We start from the raw sequence: 18057 nt of genomic DNA on the forward strand, positions 1-18057 counted from the left end.
TATCAATTTTTATTATGTTTAAATCTTTAATTGTTTTATAATTTGAGAAATGTGTTTATTTAATTTAAATACTAAATGATGATTTTTTTTGTTATGTAAATTCTATTGTGTCTTAAGGTGGTACGAAAGGCAAAATCAAGTTGCTCTGATTGAGGTTAAAATAGACTTGTTGCAGAGAGATATGCAAAATAATCTTAATTCTAAAATTTGAGCCAAATCGGACAAACGGTTTTTGAGATATTGCTGTTGAAAGATGCTTTGTATTCTATTGTTTTTGCCAATATATTGATGAAGTTAATGAGGAAAATTGGCAAAATGTGCTCATTAATATTAATTTTTGCCAATATTTTCCCAATATTTAATGAATAAACCTTCATACTACTTTTACCTTTAAAATTTTGACCTGAAACTTTGCCAATGTGTCTCTATGACCTAAACCTTTAACATGTGATTTTCCCGCCCATCTAATTTGCATATTTGCATAATTAATTAGCCTTAAGTAAAATGCTAATTAATTATGCAAATATGCAAATTAGATGGGAGGGAAAATCACATGTTAATGTTTTAGGCCATAAAAACACATTGGCAAAGTTTCATGTCAAAATTATATAAAATAAAAGTAGTATGAAGGTTTATTCATAAGATATTGGTATAATATTGGTAAACATGAATATTCATGAGCATATTTTGCCAATTTTCCTCATTAACTTCATCAATATATTGGCAAAAACAATAGAATAAAAAGAAACTAAAAACATGTATATCTTGACAACCGTATGTCCGATTTCCTTCAAACAAAAACTATTTTGCTCAGTGTATTTAGCTTAACTTATTCAATCTATTCAAATGGTTCTAAATTCAGTTTCTGTTTTCCAGAAACATCGTTTCGAACCCCCTTAAATCTTTAAACTGTGTAATTATTTAGTTTCAAAAACATGTCTTTTTGTTGTATTTTGGCTATAGTATGGTGGAAATCTGAAATCTTTCTTTCTTGAAAAGTTTCCCAAGTTTTGTTGGGTTTTTGCTTGCAAATTCTGAATTCTTAATTTTATATTTGATAAAATTACTATGTATTTAAATTTGAGGCGCTGTGTTGGTTATTTATTTTATAATTGTAAATATGGGTTAGTATCCCCCCATTTTAAGTTCATGATTGTGTATGCTTATAAATATATTTACGAATGGGGTACCACTGCCGTACAAGTCACTCCCAACCTCTTCCGCTTATGTATACTATGCATTTAAATATTTTGTTTAATTATTTTGATGTATATTTTAATGTGACCCCTGGGCCTCATGGAAGAACAGAGGATACCTTTAAACATCCACTGAGCTGAATGAGTAACCCAGACAAATGCAAACAAACAGACGATATGCACATAAGCAGACACGATGAACCAACCAATGTAGGTACAAAAACAAGCAAAGTTCGATGGCAAGAAATTGCCAATTCCAGAGCCCACAGAAGGGTCAGGAAAACATTACAAAAGTGTACAAGTGATGCAATCACTATGCACACAAGCAGACCAAACAGCCAACAACAAAAAACCGACGTTTCGAGCAGGCTGCTCTTTCTTCAGGGATCGACAGACAACTAAATATAAAGTCAAACAGCAAAAACTGCATGCTGTAGTTTAAAAACAAATTCAAGTTAAAAACTTAAGGCAAGTTAGATAGAACTCAGTAGCAAAATAGACAACAAGCTCAGAGCAAAATAAGCTTGACCTTTTAAATGGCGGTATTACCGGTTGACCTTTCAAAATGGCGGTATTTTCGGTTGTCCTTTGACCACTTCCGGTGGACCTTTTGACCACTTCCGATTGACCTCATAATCCATGACTCTGAAGTGACTTCATGGCCTTTGACCTGGGTTAACCTTTGACCTCGGTTGACCTTTGACCTCGTTATCCGGAAGTAAACGTCCCTACATGCAATATTACTACTTTGGGTGCTCCATTCTACTTCAGTGCCAATGAGGTTAAGAAAATGGCAGTTGTTCCAAACCTTTCTTACATAGAGTGTGCTGACATTCAAAATTTACATGTCTAATGGACAAACATTAAAATTGGGTATCGCTATAAAATGCGTCATAAAAACAGAACGGTAAATGCTAATTACTTCATTTCTTCACATAAGGTCACTAATGCATATATAGTACGTATCATGCACATAACGTTTTAAATCTAAAAAGTTCAAGCTGGTTCTAAAATAAAGGTGGATTCTTTGCAATATTGCACTTTTTTTACTCACTCTGTATAAATACACTATTAAATACATATGGAACCACTAATAACATCACATTATAACTTAAGGGGGTACTACACCCCTGGCCAATTTTGTGCCTATTTTTGCATTTTTCTCAAAAATTTATAATATAGCGCATTGGTGGTTAGTAAGATATGTATATTATAGGGGCAAGGACTACAACTACTGCACTGAAAATTCAGCAACTCAAGGCAAGTAGTTATTGATTTATTGATCAAATATTGATTTTCCCTCATTTTTGACTGTAACTCCACAACTGTTGTCTGTGCTGAAATAAAATTTCCAGTGCAGTAGTTGTAATCCTTGCCCCTATAATTACATATCTTACTTGTCACCAATGCGCTATAATTTTGGAGAAAAATGCAAAAATAGGCACACAATTGGGCAGGGGTGTAGTACCCCCTTAAATTTATACATATTCATAAAACATGGTATATTTGAGGCGTTCCTTACATCATCTATACCTCAACACCACTGTAGGAGAAAGAAATTAAAAATATGTGGTATCATTACCATCGGAGCAATATGGCAGCGCTAACAGACCAGCTGCAGCTTGTTTTGTATTAATTCCATGATTATCAGATACATACCATACATACGAGTATACTGCGCCAAAAAGTATCTTCCTGCACATTATGACACCCATTGAATCCAATATGAACTCAAGAAGTAAAGTTACAAGCATTTGATTGGACGAAGGTCAAACGAAGTGACAAACTGGCTTATAAAGCTTTATAAGCTCGTCCAACCTGTCCAAGGCGAAAAGATTCCAACAAGCGCAACAAAGAGACAACACAGCTGGTTTTTTTTAATACAGCTTTATTTAAAGCAGTTGAGTTTTTACTTCTCTGTTTACTTTTAATAACTTTAAATTTATTTGTCATTTCTTTTGTTTCAGTTTTCTTTTGTTCCCTTTGTTTTAAATTAAAGGCGCCCATTAGCCAATCGCCGCTCTCAAACCAGATGTCTAGTCCGTGGATTTTTGTATAGGCCAGCTTGTCACTTTTAAAACTGGACTGTCGTCTAATCAAATGCTTGTAACTTTGCTTCTTGAAGTCACATTGGATTCATGCATCTATTTATAAAAAAATCAATTTACCCAAATATGGTTTAGTGTTAAAATTAGGATTTTTTCCCACGTGTAAGGATACTTTTTTGGCGCAGTATATTTACATTTGGAAGAAAGATATGATGGCGCCAGGCCATTTAAAGATTTAAACATCAGTACTCAGTAGTGCTTTAAAATAAGTGCGACGATCATAAAGTGAATTCCATCCTAATACTGGAAACATAACATTAGACGAGGTTTGGGAATTTACGCTCAAAATAATTCTAGCACATCTTTTTCGTAAAGACATTGAGTTTCAGTTTGTGTACATCATTTTCATATCGACCAACACAGCAATAGTTACAACAGGGGGGTTGCATCAATGACTTGTACAAGATATTAAGGGTATTTCTATCAAGAAATGTGCTCAGACGTCTTAAAAGAGATATTTTACAGGACAATTTCTGAATAACAAAATTTACTTGGTTATGCCACAATAATTCACTATAACCATGATAACTACAATACGGTACCTAAACATTTAGCCTTGTTAACTATGTTAGCCATTCAGTTATCGCTTCAAGATCTTCCGTTCGACATATATTAACATTACTTTCATTGACATGCAATGTATAGAGATCACACCACTAAATCGGGTCCAACCCTATCTGACTGAAGAAAAAAGAACCAGTGTTTAATTCGCTAACCATACCAGGTGTATTTTAATGGAAAAAAAAGTTTGAAATGAAGGCTGATGTGCCCATTTTTTGGCGATAGTTGTGCTCTGTGGATGTTTTTCTTATCATCCAAGCATAAAATAATAAAAAATATTACAATTCTGACATTTTAGGAAGGTTTTTTAATTCCATGCACCAAATGACGTCACAGCATAGGGGCGCTGAGATGTAGGCTTTGGTATGGTTTACATCATGTTCAATGCACCACTGCGAAAAATCGAGCCGATAAAATACAAAAAAAATGCTGGTTCTAGGGTAGAATATATCATAAACTTTTAGAAAAATGGTGTTTTGAATGAACGATGACGCTATATCCATGAGAAAATGACGTTTTCTTGTGTACCTTTTAACACATAAAAGAATAGGAACTTGATTTAGTGGTGTGATCCCTTAATTTGCTATGTGTATGGTATCTAGAAATACTTGTGGTGGGCGACGCGCTGTGTTTACATGTCCGTGATAGAAAATTTAAATTGTTCAGCAATATCAACTAATATTTAACCAGATTGCTCACTGTTTGATTGATTTTTTCCTGTTTTGGAGTAAGTTTTCTATTAAATTTACATTAAACATGCTAAATGTGCTCAAAAATGGATCGGTGTAGACTGAAGTGCTGTTAAACATGTTGAAACTTAAGCTTACTTACACTGTCTGTACAGCATGAAAAATTAAAAGTGGAACTTGGAGAAGTTCCAAATGCTTATGTAATTATTAATCAGATAGCCAACAAAAGAGTCTTCTCGCACACAGAACTCTCTGAGATGAAATGTATGCAGTGAGCTGTATAAGGCCTACACTGACAAATCAGGTTTGAGTCAAAATACATCAATCCATGTTGGGTACATTGTATGCACTGTAGCAATCTGGTTGATTTAAATTTTGTTTTTGTTCAGGTTTGATGATATCATGGATGAAGAAATTCCTCAAGCTTTTTACGACAATCTAAAAGTAAGAATAATTAAAAAAACGCCAAACAAGAAAGCCTTTAAAAAGGACTGCTGGGCGTGGGGTGGTAGTTTCAAAAATAAGACCAACCCCAAGTCATATGGCATTGAATATTTAAAAATCGGGCCTGATAGGATGACGGTCCATGCCCACAGAGCGTCATATATTGCATTCCTAGCGAGTTTTACTGCCTTACGACATCTCTCACTGTTGCCATCAACCTCAGTGTGTGAACCCGGACCATCTGTCACATGAACTGCATACCATCAACATTGACAGAGAGAGATGTCGTGAGGCAGGTGAGTGCACTGGTCATGAAATGGATGGGAAAGTATTAACGGCATGTATCCTGGAGCCAAAAAAAAGAGGAATAAGGTGAGTTTTTAACTTCAAATGGGTTTATTATTTACATGATTTTAATTTTCCGCCAAAATTAGATAGACCTACTACATGTACTTAAAAATGATACTTGAGGAGCTTCACATCAGGCTCATTTCCAAAGAAAGGTCAACAATTTCTTTGATATTTTACACAATGGTTTCATCAATACTAATGCAAACAAAATAAGATAATAATATTTCTTCAATATTTAAAAATTGGGTAAAGTTGCTACAGATATTCACGAGCCAAATTTGAAGGTTCTCCAAGTTCAACACGATGTACACATGGTCAATAATCTTGTCGGCGATTCCATGCTGATGAATGCAGGAGCAAAATGTCTGTTACTTTGGTAGAAGTTGATCTTTCTTGTAATAACTCTCATTTTTTGTCCTGTCATACAATGAGAAGCGCTTCCTTCGGAGCTGTGACCGTCGTCTCCTGAAGGTCTTTGAATGATTGCGAAGGCGAAAATACACCTGGCGCCTGTTCATTTGAAGCAAGGTAGGAAGGCAAAGTGCATTGGGTGAGATGGGCACACCACATGCTCTGGCTTTCATCAGAATGGAATCTCCGACAAGATTATTGACCATGTGTATTGCGCTGTGGTCGCGACTGGCAGCATTCCTGTAACATGTCATGGAGTGCTTGGGGTTGGTAGTGCAGAAGGCATGGTTCATAGATTCGGCTTTCTGTGTTGTCAGTCCAAGCCGGGTTTACGTAGTGCCTCTCTCCCTAATCGCTTTGACAAGATGGTTGTGAGCAGTCTAGTGTCTTCCTGGGAGAAGCGAAATGTTCCCTTTGCATAATCAGGTAAGTACTCATAATGAACATGTAGGCCATCACATACTAAGGAGAATTTTTTACACAGTGAATGTCTACCCTGGTAGCACCATATGATGGCAGGGATTGTGTGCGCCACTGCTGTCTTGATCTCATTGTTGGTGTATTTGGCGAGAGCAGCACGAATCTCTCTCTCGCACGCCACGCCATGCTGTCAGCAAGTCTTTCTTTGGCTTGGCGTCGTTGCGCACTAGTACAAGGTGTTGATGTTGAAAGCTGTGGTTCAATTCGCACTTTGCTGATGGCACGCGACACGGATCTATTTAAATGAACAGTGTCCAGAAAGTGTTCAGTGGTAACGTTGCTAGCCTTTGTCATTTCCTCATTGAAGCCTTGACGCCATGCGTCCATCGGCATCGGTGACGAGCATACTCACAGTTAGCGGCTCAACCCCACTTTTCGCATTTGTTGCAAGTTTCCTGCCACCACGTTTCTCATCGCCAACATTGTCGCTTGCCGCTATTGTGGCAGTGCATCCTGGGTGACCTGGACACGTAACATCTTCACCTCTAGTCCTTGCTAACTCACCAGGTTTGCACAGCTTGTTCTCATGATTGTAGGCTATTATCTTCTTAGCTGGCGTCAGATTCTCTGCTAACACATCACGTGTCTGTGTGGCAGGTGCGAATGGAGTGTGGCGGCGCTCTCCTTGTAGACTGTTGTTGTATTGGCGGTCAGCTTCAGCTGGGATGGGTGCATCACGCTCATGACCAGCATGCTCTAGTGTATCTTTACATGTTCCTCGATGCATAGCCATGTTTGTCTCATTGAGGAGCACATCTGTTCACCAACTATGTTCAGCTGTCGTTGCATGCTGGAGGGGCTGGTGTGGTTTTGCCGATTGAGGAGAATAGGCGCTGTGAACCTGCTATGCCAATACTGGTGGAAAGCAAACCCACTGCAAGAGCGCGGTTTGGCTCGGCGGATCTTCGCCCTCGTCCGATACGGGGCACCTCGCGCTACAGTTTGTGGTTTCTAGAAACAAAGGCACAGGTGTTACATTTCAGCTGCATGATGGCGCTTAGACCCCATTTTACAACAAGGTTCACTGCAGTTACAAGGCGACCTGTGCATCTCGGTGTAGTCTCATTGTGCTCAACGATGCAGTCCTGAACAGCATTCACAGTAGTGGGCAAATGAACTTCTGTATAACCACCAATGTCTGCTTCATCTTTTTCTCTTTCAGAATTTTCTCCACATCAGAATCTTCAACCAATTGGGGCCTTAAGCGTGCACCAGGAGAATACCCAGCAGGTGAAGATAACAGTCTATCAGCAAATGGCACAAACTCTCCCTTGGCAGTGTATGAAAAGGTCCTCTCAAATTCTTGCTTAGTAAGTCTTTTGATTGATTTAGGTGTGGATTTAGCTGTCTCATTATTAAGTCCTTGGAAATCGAGTCCCTTGTTCCATGGGGTATTATTCTTCTGAAATCCAGTCTCCTTGCGCTTAGCTGCTCCACGACCTTTGTATGTGCGACCCATGAGTAGTGATAGAATTTAAAACAAATCTCAAACAAATAGACCTCTGTAGAACCACAGGTACACAACAGTCTTACATATGTTTGCAATGGCTCTCATCAGTTGTGCTTTCCCATGATGCCAATTCACAGAAGTGATCCCAACCAGACAAAAGTCAAGTGCATCGCCCATTGATTTTCTATTAAAACCCTATTCAGAAGGTATTGATTATCCTTCACATCACCCACACCCTGAACTCATGCTTGCTTTATATACCAGAGACAGCTAATTCACACAAAATATCTTTTTTTTACTTGTATGCACCTTAATTAGATAGCTAATTTTGAAATTTTTGATTAATTTTAACAGAAACAAAGGCATCAGAAGACAGTTTACAAAGAAAGTGATCAAAATTTATTTCACAGTGGTCTACTCACAGGAAACAAACAGGGAGGACACAATAACACAAGAAATATTAAATTCAATGAAAGACTGCTCTTATAAAACTGAGAGTCTCAAATGAAATTGTTTAAAAAGCATGATTTGTATTACAGTACATGGCTATTTTAATGTTGCTATCTTCAGTAGATAGCAGGTATGCTGTTGATTTGAATCGGCATGTTGTCATACTTAAACTTGAACCATTTCACTTTTAATGGTCTGTTTATGTTAAGAAAGCATGCAGTTCATGTTATATGATGTTTTAAAACTTTTTTGTCCCCCTTAATTTGCTATGTGTATGGTATCTAGAAATACTTGTGGTGGGCTTGACGGCCGCTGTGTTTACATGTCCGTGATAGAAAATTTAAATTGTTCAGCAATATCAACTAATATTTAACCAGATTGCTCACTGTTTGATTGATTTTTTCCTGTTTTGGAGTAAGTTTTCTATTAAATTTACATTAAACATGCTAAATGTGCTCAAAAATGGATCGGTGTAGACTGAAGTGCTGTTAAACATGTTGAAACTTAAGCTTACTTACACTGTCTGTACAGCATGAAAAATTAAAAGTGGAACTTGGAGAAGTTCCAAATGCTTATGTAATTATTAATCAGATAGCCAACAAAAGAGTCTTCTCACACAGAACTCTCTGAGATGAAATGTATGCAGTGAGCTGTATAAGGCCTACACTGACAAATCAGGTTTGAGTCAAAATACATCAATCCATGTTGGGTACATTGTATGCACTGTAGCAATCTGGTTGATTTAAATTTTGTTTTTGTTCAGGTTTGATGATATCATGGATGAAGAAATTCCTCAAGCTTTTTACGACAATCTAAAAGTAAGAATAATTAAAAAAACGCCAAACAAGAAAGCCTTTAAAAAGGACTGCTGGGCGTGGGGTGGTAGTTTCAAAATAAGACCAACCCCAAGTCATATGGCATTGAATATTTAAAAATCGGGCCTGATAGGATGACGGTCCATGCCCACAGAGCGTCATATATTGCATTCCACAACGAGTTTTTACTGCCTTACGACATCTCTCACTGTTGCCATCAACCTCAGTGTGTGAACCCGGACCATCTGTCACATGAACTGCATACCATCAACATTGACAGAGAGAGATGTCGTGAGGCAGGTGAGTGCACTGGTCATGAAATGGATGGGAAAGTATTAACGGCATGTATCCTGGAGCCAAAAAAAGAGGAATAAGGTGAGTTTTTAACTTCAAATGGGTTTATTATTTACATGATTTTAATTTTCCCGCCAAAATTAGATAGACCTACTACATGTACTTAAAAATGATACTTGAGGAGCTTCACATCAGGCTCATTTCCAAAGAAAGGTCAACAATTTCTTTGATATTTTACACAATGGTTTCATCAATACTAATGCAAACAAAATAAGATAATAATATTTCTTCAATATTTAAAAATTGGGTAAAGTTGCTACAGATATTCACGAGCCAAATTTGAAGGTTCTCCAAGTTCAACACGATGTACACATGGTCAATAATCTTGTCGGCGATTCCATGCTGATGAATGCAGGAGCAAAATGTCTGTTACTTTGGTAGAAGTTGATCTTTCTTGTAATAACTCTCATTTTTTGTCCTGTCATACAATGAGAAGCGCTTCCTTCGGAGCTGTGACCGTCGTCTCCTGAAGGTCTTTGAATGATTGCGAATGGCGAAAATACACCTGGCGCCTGTTCATTTGAAGCAAGGTAGGAAGGCAAAGTGCATTGGGTGAGATGGGCACACCACATGCTCTGGCTTTCATCAGAATGGAATCTCCGACAAGATTATTGACCATGTGTATTGCGCTGTGGTCGCGACTGGCAGCATTCCTGTAACATGTCATGGAGTGCTTGGGGTTGGTAGTGCAGAAGGCATGGTTCATAGATTCGGCTTTCTGTGTTGTCAGTCCAAGCCGGGTTTTACGTAGTGCCTCTCTCCCTAATCGCTTTGACAAGATGGTTGTGAGCAGTCTAGTGTCTTCCTGGGAGAAGCGAAATGTTCCCTTTGCATAATCAGGTAAGTACTCATAATGAACATGTAGGCCATCACATACTAAGGAGAATTTTTACACCGTGAATGTCTACCCTGGTAGCACCATATGATGGCAGGGATTGTGTGCGCCACTGCTGTCTTGATCTCATTGTTGGTGTATTTGGCGAGAGCAGCACGAATCTCTCTCTCGGCACGCCACGCCATGCTGTCAGCAAGTCTTTCTTTGGCTTGGCGTCGTTGCGCACTAGTACAAGGTGTTGATGTTGAAAGCTGTGGTTCAATTCGCACTTTGCTGATGGCACGCGACACGGATCTATTTAAATGAACAGTGTCCAGAAAGTGTTCAGTGGTAACGCGTTGCTAGCCTTTGTCATTTCCTCATTGAAGCCTTCGCCATGTCGTCCATCGGCATCGGTGACGAGCATACTCACAGTTAGCGGCTCAACCCCACTTGTCGCAGATGTTGCAAGTTTCCTGCCACCACGTTTCTCATCGCCAACATTGTCGCTTGCCGAAATTGTGGCAGTGCATCCTGGGTGACCTGGACACGTAACATCTTCACCTCTAGTCCTTGCTAACTCACCAGGTTTGCACAGCTTGTTCTCATGATTGTAGGCTATTATCTTCTTAGCTGGCGTCAGATTCTCTGCTAACACATCACGTGTCTGTGTGGCAGGTGCGAATGGAGTGTGGCGGCGCCCACCTCGTGAGACTGTTGTTGTATTGGCGGTCAGCTTCAGCTGGGATGGGTGCATCACGCTCATGACCAGCATGCTCTAGTGTATCTTTACATGTTCCTCGATGCATAGCCATGTTTGTCTCATTGAGGGAGCACATCTGTTCACCAACTATGTTCAGCTGTCGTTGCATGCTGGGGGGGGCTGGTGTGGTTTTGCCGATTGAGGAGAATAGGCGCTGTGAACCTGCTATGCCAATACTGGTGGAAAGCAAACCCACAGCAAGAGCGCGGTTTGGCTCGGCGGATCTTCGCCCTCGTCCGAGACGGGGCACCTCGCGATACAGTTTGTGTTTTCTAGAAACAAAGGCACAGGTGTTACATTTCAGCTGCATGATGGCGCTTAGACCCCATTTTACAACAAGGTTCACTGCAGTTACAAGGCGACCTGTGCATCTCGGTGTAGTCTCATTGTGCTCAACGATGCAGTCCTGAACAGCATTCACAGTAGTGGGCAAATGAACTTCTGTATAACCACCAATGTCTGCTTCATCTTTTTTCTCTTTCAGAATTTTCTCCACATCAGAATCTTCAACCAATTGGGGCCTTAAACGTGCACCAGGAGAATACCCAGCAGGTGAAGATAACAGTCTATCAGCAAATGGCACAAACTCTCCCTTGGCAGTGTATGAAAAGGTCCTCTCAAATTCTTGCTTAGTAAGTCTTTTGATTGATTTAGGTGTGGATTTAGCTGTCTCATTATTAAGTCCTTGGAAATCGAGTCCCTTGTTCCATGGGGTATTATTCTTCTGAAATCCAGTCTCCTTGCGCTTAGCTGCTCCCCGACCTCTGTATGTACGACCCATGAGTAGTGATAGAATTTAAAAACAAATCTCAAACAAATAGACCTCTCTGTAGAACCACAGGTACACAACAGTCTTACATATGTTTGCAATGGCTCTCATCAGTTGTGCTTTCCCATGATGCCAATTCACAGAAGTGATCCCAACCAGACAAAAGTCAAGTGCATCGCCCATTGATTTTCTAGTTAAACCCTATTCAGAAGGTATTGATTATCCCTTCACATCACCCACACCCTGAACTCATGCTTGCTTTATATACCAGAGACAGCTAATTCACACAAAATATCTTTTTTTTACTTGTATGCACCTTAATTAGATAGCTAATTTTGAAATTTTTGATTAATTTTAACAGAAACAAAGGCATCAGAAGACAGTTTACAAAGAAAGTGATCAAAATTTATTTCACAGTGGTCTACTCACAGGAAACAAACAGGGAGGACACAATAACACAAGAAATATTAAATTCAATGAAAGACTGCTCTTATAAAACTGAGAGTCTCAAATGAAATTGTTTAAAAAGCATGATTTGTATTACAGTACATGGCTATTTTAATGTTGCTATCTTCAGTAGATAGCAGGTATGCTGTTGATTTGAATCGGCATGTTGTCATACTTAAACTTGAACCATTTCACTTTTAATGGTCTGTTTATGTTAAGAAAGCATGCAGTTCATGTTATATGATGTTTTAAAACTTTTTTGTCCCCCTTAAGAGATCACACCACTAAATCGGGTCCAACCCTATCTGACTGAAGAAAAAAGAACCAGTGTTTAATTCGCTAACCATACCAGGTGTATTTTAATGGAAAAAAAGTTTGAAATGAAGGCTGATGTGCCCATTTTTTGGCGATAGTTGTGCTCTGTGGATGTTTTTCTTATCATCCAAGCATAAAATAATAAAAATATTACAATTCTGACATTTTAGGAAGGTTTTTAATTCCATGCACCAAATGGCGTCACAGCATAGGGGCGCTGAGATGTAGGCTTTGGTATGGTTTACAACATGTTCAATGCACCACTGCGAAAAATCGAGCAGCAAAAAAACAAAAAAAATGCTGGTTCTAGGGTAGAATATATCATAAACTTTTAGAAAAATGGTGTTTTGAATGAACGATGACGCTATATCCATGAGAAAATGACGTTTTCTTGTGTACCTTTTAACACATAAAAGAATAGGAACTTGATTTAGTGGTGTGATCCCTTAATTTGCTATGTGTATGGTATCTAGAAATACTTGTGGTGGGCGACGCGCTGTGTTTACATGTCCGTGATAGAAAATTTAAATTGTTCAGCAATATCAACTAATATTTAACCAGATTGCTCACTGTTTGATTGATTTTTTTCTGTTTTGGAGTAAGTTTTCTATTAAATTTACATTAAACATGCTAAATGTGCTCAAAAATGGATCGGTGTAGACTGAAGTGCTGTTAAACATGTTGAAACTTAAGCTTACTTACACTGTCTGTACAGCATGAAAAATTAAAAGTGGAACTTGGAGAAGTTCCAAATGCTTATGTAATTATTAATCAGATAGCCAACAAAAGAGTCTTCTCGCACACAGAACTCTCTGAGATGAAATGTATGCAGTGAGCTGTATAAGGCCTACACTGACAAATCAGGTTTGAGTCAAAATACATCAATCCATGTTGGGTACATTGTATGCACTGTAGCAATCTGGTTGATTTAAATTTTGTTTTTGTTCAGGTTTGATGATATCATGGATGAAGAAATTCCTCAAGCTTTTTACGACAATCTAAAAGTAAGAATAATTAAAAAAACGCCAAACAAGAAAGCCTTTAAAAAGGACTGCTGGGCGTGGGGTGGTAGTTTCAAAAATAAGACCAACCCCAAGTCATATGGCATTGAATATTTAAAAATCGGGCCTGATAGGATGACGGTCCATGCCCACAGAGCGTCATATATTGCATTCCACAACGAAGTTTTTACTGCCTTACGACATCTCTCACTGTTGCCATCAACCTCAGTGTGTGAACCCGGACCATCTGTCACATGAACTGCATACCATCAACATTGACAGAGAGAGATGTCGTGAGGCAGGTGAGTGCACTGGTCATGAAATGGATGGGAAAGTATTAACGGCATGTATCCTGGAGCAAAAAAAGAGGAATAAGGTGAGTTTTTAACTTCAAATGGGTTTATTATTTACATGATTTTAATTTTCCAGCCAAAATTAGATAGACCTACTACATGTACTTAAAAATGATACTTGAGGAGCTTCACATCAGGCTCATTTCCAAAGAAAGGTCAACAATTTCTTTGATATTTTACACAATGGTTTCATCAATACTAATGCAAACAAAATAAGATAATAATATTTCTTCAATATTTAAAAATTGGGTAAAGTTGCTACAGATATTCACGAGCCAAATTTGAAGGTTCTCCAAGTTCAACACGATGTACACATGGTCAATAATCTTGTCGGCGATTCCATGCTGATGAATGCAGGAGCAAAATGTCTGTTACTTTGGTAGAAGTTGATCTTTCTTGTAATAACTCTCATTTTTTGTCCTGTCATACAATGAGAAGCGCTTCCTTCGGAGCTGTGACCGTGTCTCCTGAAGGTCTTTGAATGATTGCGAAGGCGAAAATACACCTGGCGCCTGTTCATTTGAAGCAAGGTAGGAAGGCAAAGTGCATTGGGTGAGATGGGCACACCACATGCTCTGGCTTTCATCAGAATGGAATCTCCGACAAGATTATTGACCATGTGTATTGCGCTGTGGTCGCGACTGGCAGCATTCCTGTAACATGTCATGGAGTGCTTGGGGTTGGTAGTGCAGAAGGCATGGTTCATAGATTCGGCTTTCTGTGTTGTCAGTCCAAGCCGGGTTTTACGTAGTGCCTCTCTCCCTAATCGCTTTGACAAGATGGTTGTGAGCAGTCTAGTGTCTTCCTGGGAGAAGCGAAATGTTCCCTTTGCATAATCAGGTAAGTACTCATAATGAACATGTAGGCCATCACATACTAAGGAGAATTTTTTACACAGTGAATGTCTACCCTGGTAGCACCATATGATGGCAGGGATTGTGTGCGCCACTGCTGTCTTGATCTCATTGTTGGTGTATTTGGCGAGAGCAGCACGAATCTCTCTCTCGGCACGCCACGCCATGCTGTCAGCAAGTCTTTCTTTGGCTTGGCGTCGTTGCGCACTAGTACAAGGTGTTGATGTTGAAAGCTGTGGTTCAATTCGCACTTTGCTGATGGCACGCGACACGGATCTATTTAAATGAACAGTGTCCAGAAAGTGTTCAGTGGTAACGTTGCTAGCCTTTGTCATTTCCTCATTGAAGCCTTCGCCATCGTCCATCGGCATCGGTGACGAGCATACTCACAGTTAGCGGCTCAACCCCACTTGTCGCAGATGTTGCAAGTTTCCTGCCACCACGTTTCTCATCGCCAACATTGTCGCTTGCGAAATTGTGGCAGTGCATCCTGGGTGACCTGGACACGTAACATCTTCACCTCTAGTCCTTGCTAACTCACCAGGTTTGCACAGCTTGTTCTCATGATTGTAGGCTATTATCTTCTTAGCTGGCGTCAGATTCTCTGCTAACACATCACGTGTCTGTGTGGCAGGTGCGAATGGAGTGTGGCGGCGCCCACCTCGTAGACTGTTGTTGTATTGGCGGTCAGCTTCAGCTGGGATGGGTGCATCACGCTCATGACCAGCATGCTCTAGTGTATCTTTACATGTTCCTCGATGCATAGCCATGTTTGTCTCATTGAGGGAGCACATCTGTTCACCAACTATGTTCAGCTGTCGTTGCATGCTGGAGGGGCTGGTGTGGTTTTGCCGATTGAGGAGAATAGGCGCTGTGAACCTGCTATGCCAATACTGGTGGAAAGCAAACCCACAGCAAGAGCGCGGTTTGGCTCGGCGGATCCTCGCCCTCGTCGGATACGGGGCACCTGGCGATACAGTGTGTGTTTTCTAGAAACAAAGGCACAGGTGTTACATTTCAGCTGCATGATGGCGCTTAGACCCCATTTTACAACAAGGTTCACTGCAGTTACACAACGACCTGTGCATCTCGGTGTAGTCTCATTGTGCTCAACGATGCAGTCCTGAACAGCATTCACAGTAGTGGGCAAATGGACTTCTGTATAACCACCAATGTCTGCTTCATCTTTTTCTCTTTCAGAATTTTCTCCACATCAGAATCTTCAACCAATTGGGGCCTTAAGCGTGCACCAGGAGAATACCCAGCAGGTGAAGATAACAGTCTATCAGCAAATGGCACAAACTCTCCCTTGGCAGTGTATGAAAAGGTCCTCTCAAATTCTTGCTTAGTAAGTCTTTTGATTGATTTAGGTGTGGATTTAGCTGTCTCATTATTAAGTCCTTGGAAATCGAGTCCCTTGTTCCATGGGGTATTATTCTTCTGAAATCCAGTCTCCTTGCGCTTAGCTGCTCCACGACCTTTGTATGTGCGACCCATGAGTAGTGATAGAATTTAAAAACAAATCTCAAACAAATAGACCTCTGTAGAACCACAGGTACACAACAGTCTTACATATGTTTGCAATGGCTCTCATCAGTTGTGCTTTCCCATGATGCCAATTCACAGAAGTGATCCCAACCAGACAAAAGTCAAGTGCATCGCCCATTGATTTTCTATTAAAACCCTATTCAGAAGGTATTGATTATCCTTCACATCACCCACACCCTGAACTCATGCTTGCTTTATATACCAGAGACAGCTAATTCACACAAAATATCTTTTTTTTTTTTTTATGCACCTTAATTAGAGAGCTAATTTTTAAATTTTTGATTAATTTTAACATAAACAAATGCATCAGAAGACAGTTTACAAAGAAAGTGATCAAAATTTATTTCACAGTGGTCTACTCACAGGAAACAAACAGGAGGACACAATAACACAAGAAATATTAAATTCAATGAAAGACTGCTCTTATAAAACTGAGAGTCTCAAATGAAATTGTTTAAAAAGCATGATTTGTATTACAGTACATGGCTATTTTAATGTTGCTATCTTCAGTAGATAGCAGGTATGCTGTTGATTTGAATCGCATGTTGTCATACTTAAACTTGAACCATTTCACTTTTAATGGTCTGTTTATGTTAAGAAAGCATGCAGTTCATGTTATATGATGTTTTAAAACTTTTTTGTCCCCCTTAATTTGCTATGTGTATGGTATCTAGAAATACTTGTGGTGGGCGACGCGCTGTGTTTACATGTCCGTGATAGAAAATTTAAATTGTTCAGCAATATCAACTAATATTTAACCAGATTGCTCACTGTTTGATTGATTTTTTCCTGTTTTGGAGTAAGTTTTCTATTAAATTTACATTAAACATGCTAAATGTGCTCAAAAATGGATCGGTGTAGACTGAAGTGCTGTTAAACATGTTGAAACTTAAGCTTACTTACACTGTCTGTACAGCATGAAAAATTAAAAGTGGAACTTGGAGAAGTTCCAAATGCTTATGTAATTATTAATCAGATAGCCAACAAAAGAGTCTTCTCGCACACAGAACTCTCTGAGATGAAATGTATGCAGTGAGCTGTAAGGCCTACACTGACAAATCAGGTTTGAGTCAAAATACATCAATCCATGTTGGGTACATTGTATGCACTGTAGCAATCTGGTTGATTTAAATTTTGTTTTTGTTCAGGTTTGATGATATCATGGATGAAGAAATTCCTCAAGCTTTTTACGACAATCTAAAAGTAAGAATAATTAAAAAACGTAAACAAGAAAGCCTTTAAAAGGACTGCTGGGCGTGGGGTGGTAGTTTCAAAAATAAGACCAACCCCAAGTCATATGGCATTGAATATTTAAAAATCGGGCCTGATAGGATGACGGTCCATGCCCACAGAGCGTCATATATTGCATTCCACAACGAGTTTTTACTGCCTTACGACATCTCTCACTGTTGCCATCAACCTCAGTGTGTGAACCCGGACCATCTGTCACATGAACTGCATACCATCAACATTGACAGAGAGAGATGTCGTGAGGCAGGTGAGTGCACTGGTCATGAAATGGATGGGAAAGTATTAACGGCATGTATCCTGGAGCCAAAAAAGAGGAATAAGGTGAGTTTTAACTTCAAATGGGTTTATTATTTACATGATTTTAATTTTTCCGCCAAAATTAGATAGACCTACTACATGTACTTAAAATGATACTTGAGGAGCTTCACATCAGGCTCATTTCCAAAGAAAGGTCAACAATTTCTTTGATATTTTACACAATGGTTTCATCAATACTAATGCAAACAAAATAAGATAATAATATTTCTTCAATATTTAAAAATTGGGTAAAGTTGCTACAGATATTCACGAGCCAAATTTGAAGGTTCTCCAAGTTCAACACGATGTACACATGGTCAATAATCTTGTCGGCGA

General features: G+C 39.2%; 1 long non-coding RNA gene across 2 annotated transcripts; it reads left to right on the top strand.

Moving 5' to 3' along the window:
• The first annotated feature begins 7438 nt into the window (after positions 1-7438).
• LOC140138394 (uncharacterized) lies at positions 7439-17376 on the top strand. Of its 2 annotated transcripts, XR_011856991.1 has the most exons (6): positions 7439-7550; positions 8904-8958; positions 11371-11518; positions 13367-13421; positions 15826-15973; positions 17322-17376. It is a non-coding gene; the product is annotated as an uncharacterized lncRNA (long non-coding RNA). The 2 variants fall into 2 exon arrangements; XR_011856992.1 differs by lacking the exons at positions 13367-13421; positions 15826-15973; positions 17322-17376 and adding an exon at positions 12017-12543.
• The last annotated feature ends 681 nt before the right edge of the window (positions 17377-18057 follow it).

This window comes from Amphiura filiformis, chromosome 17 (assembly GCF_039555335.1).
Source record: "Amphiura filiformis chromosome 17, Afil_fr2py, whole genome shotgun sequence".
Lineage (NCBI taxonomy): Eukaryota > Metazoa > Echinodermata > Ophiuroidea > Amphilepidida > Amphiuridae > Amphiura > Amphiura filiformis.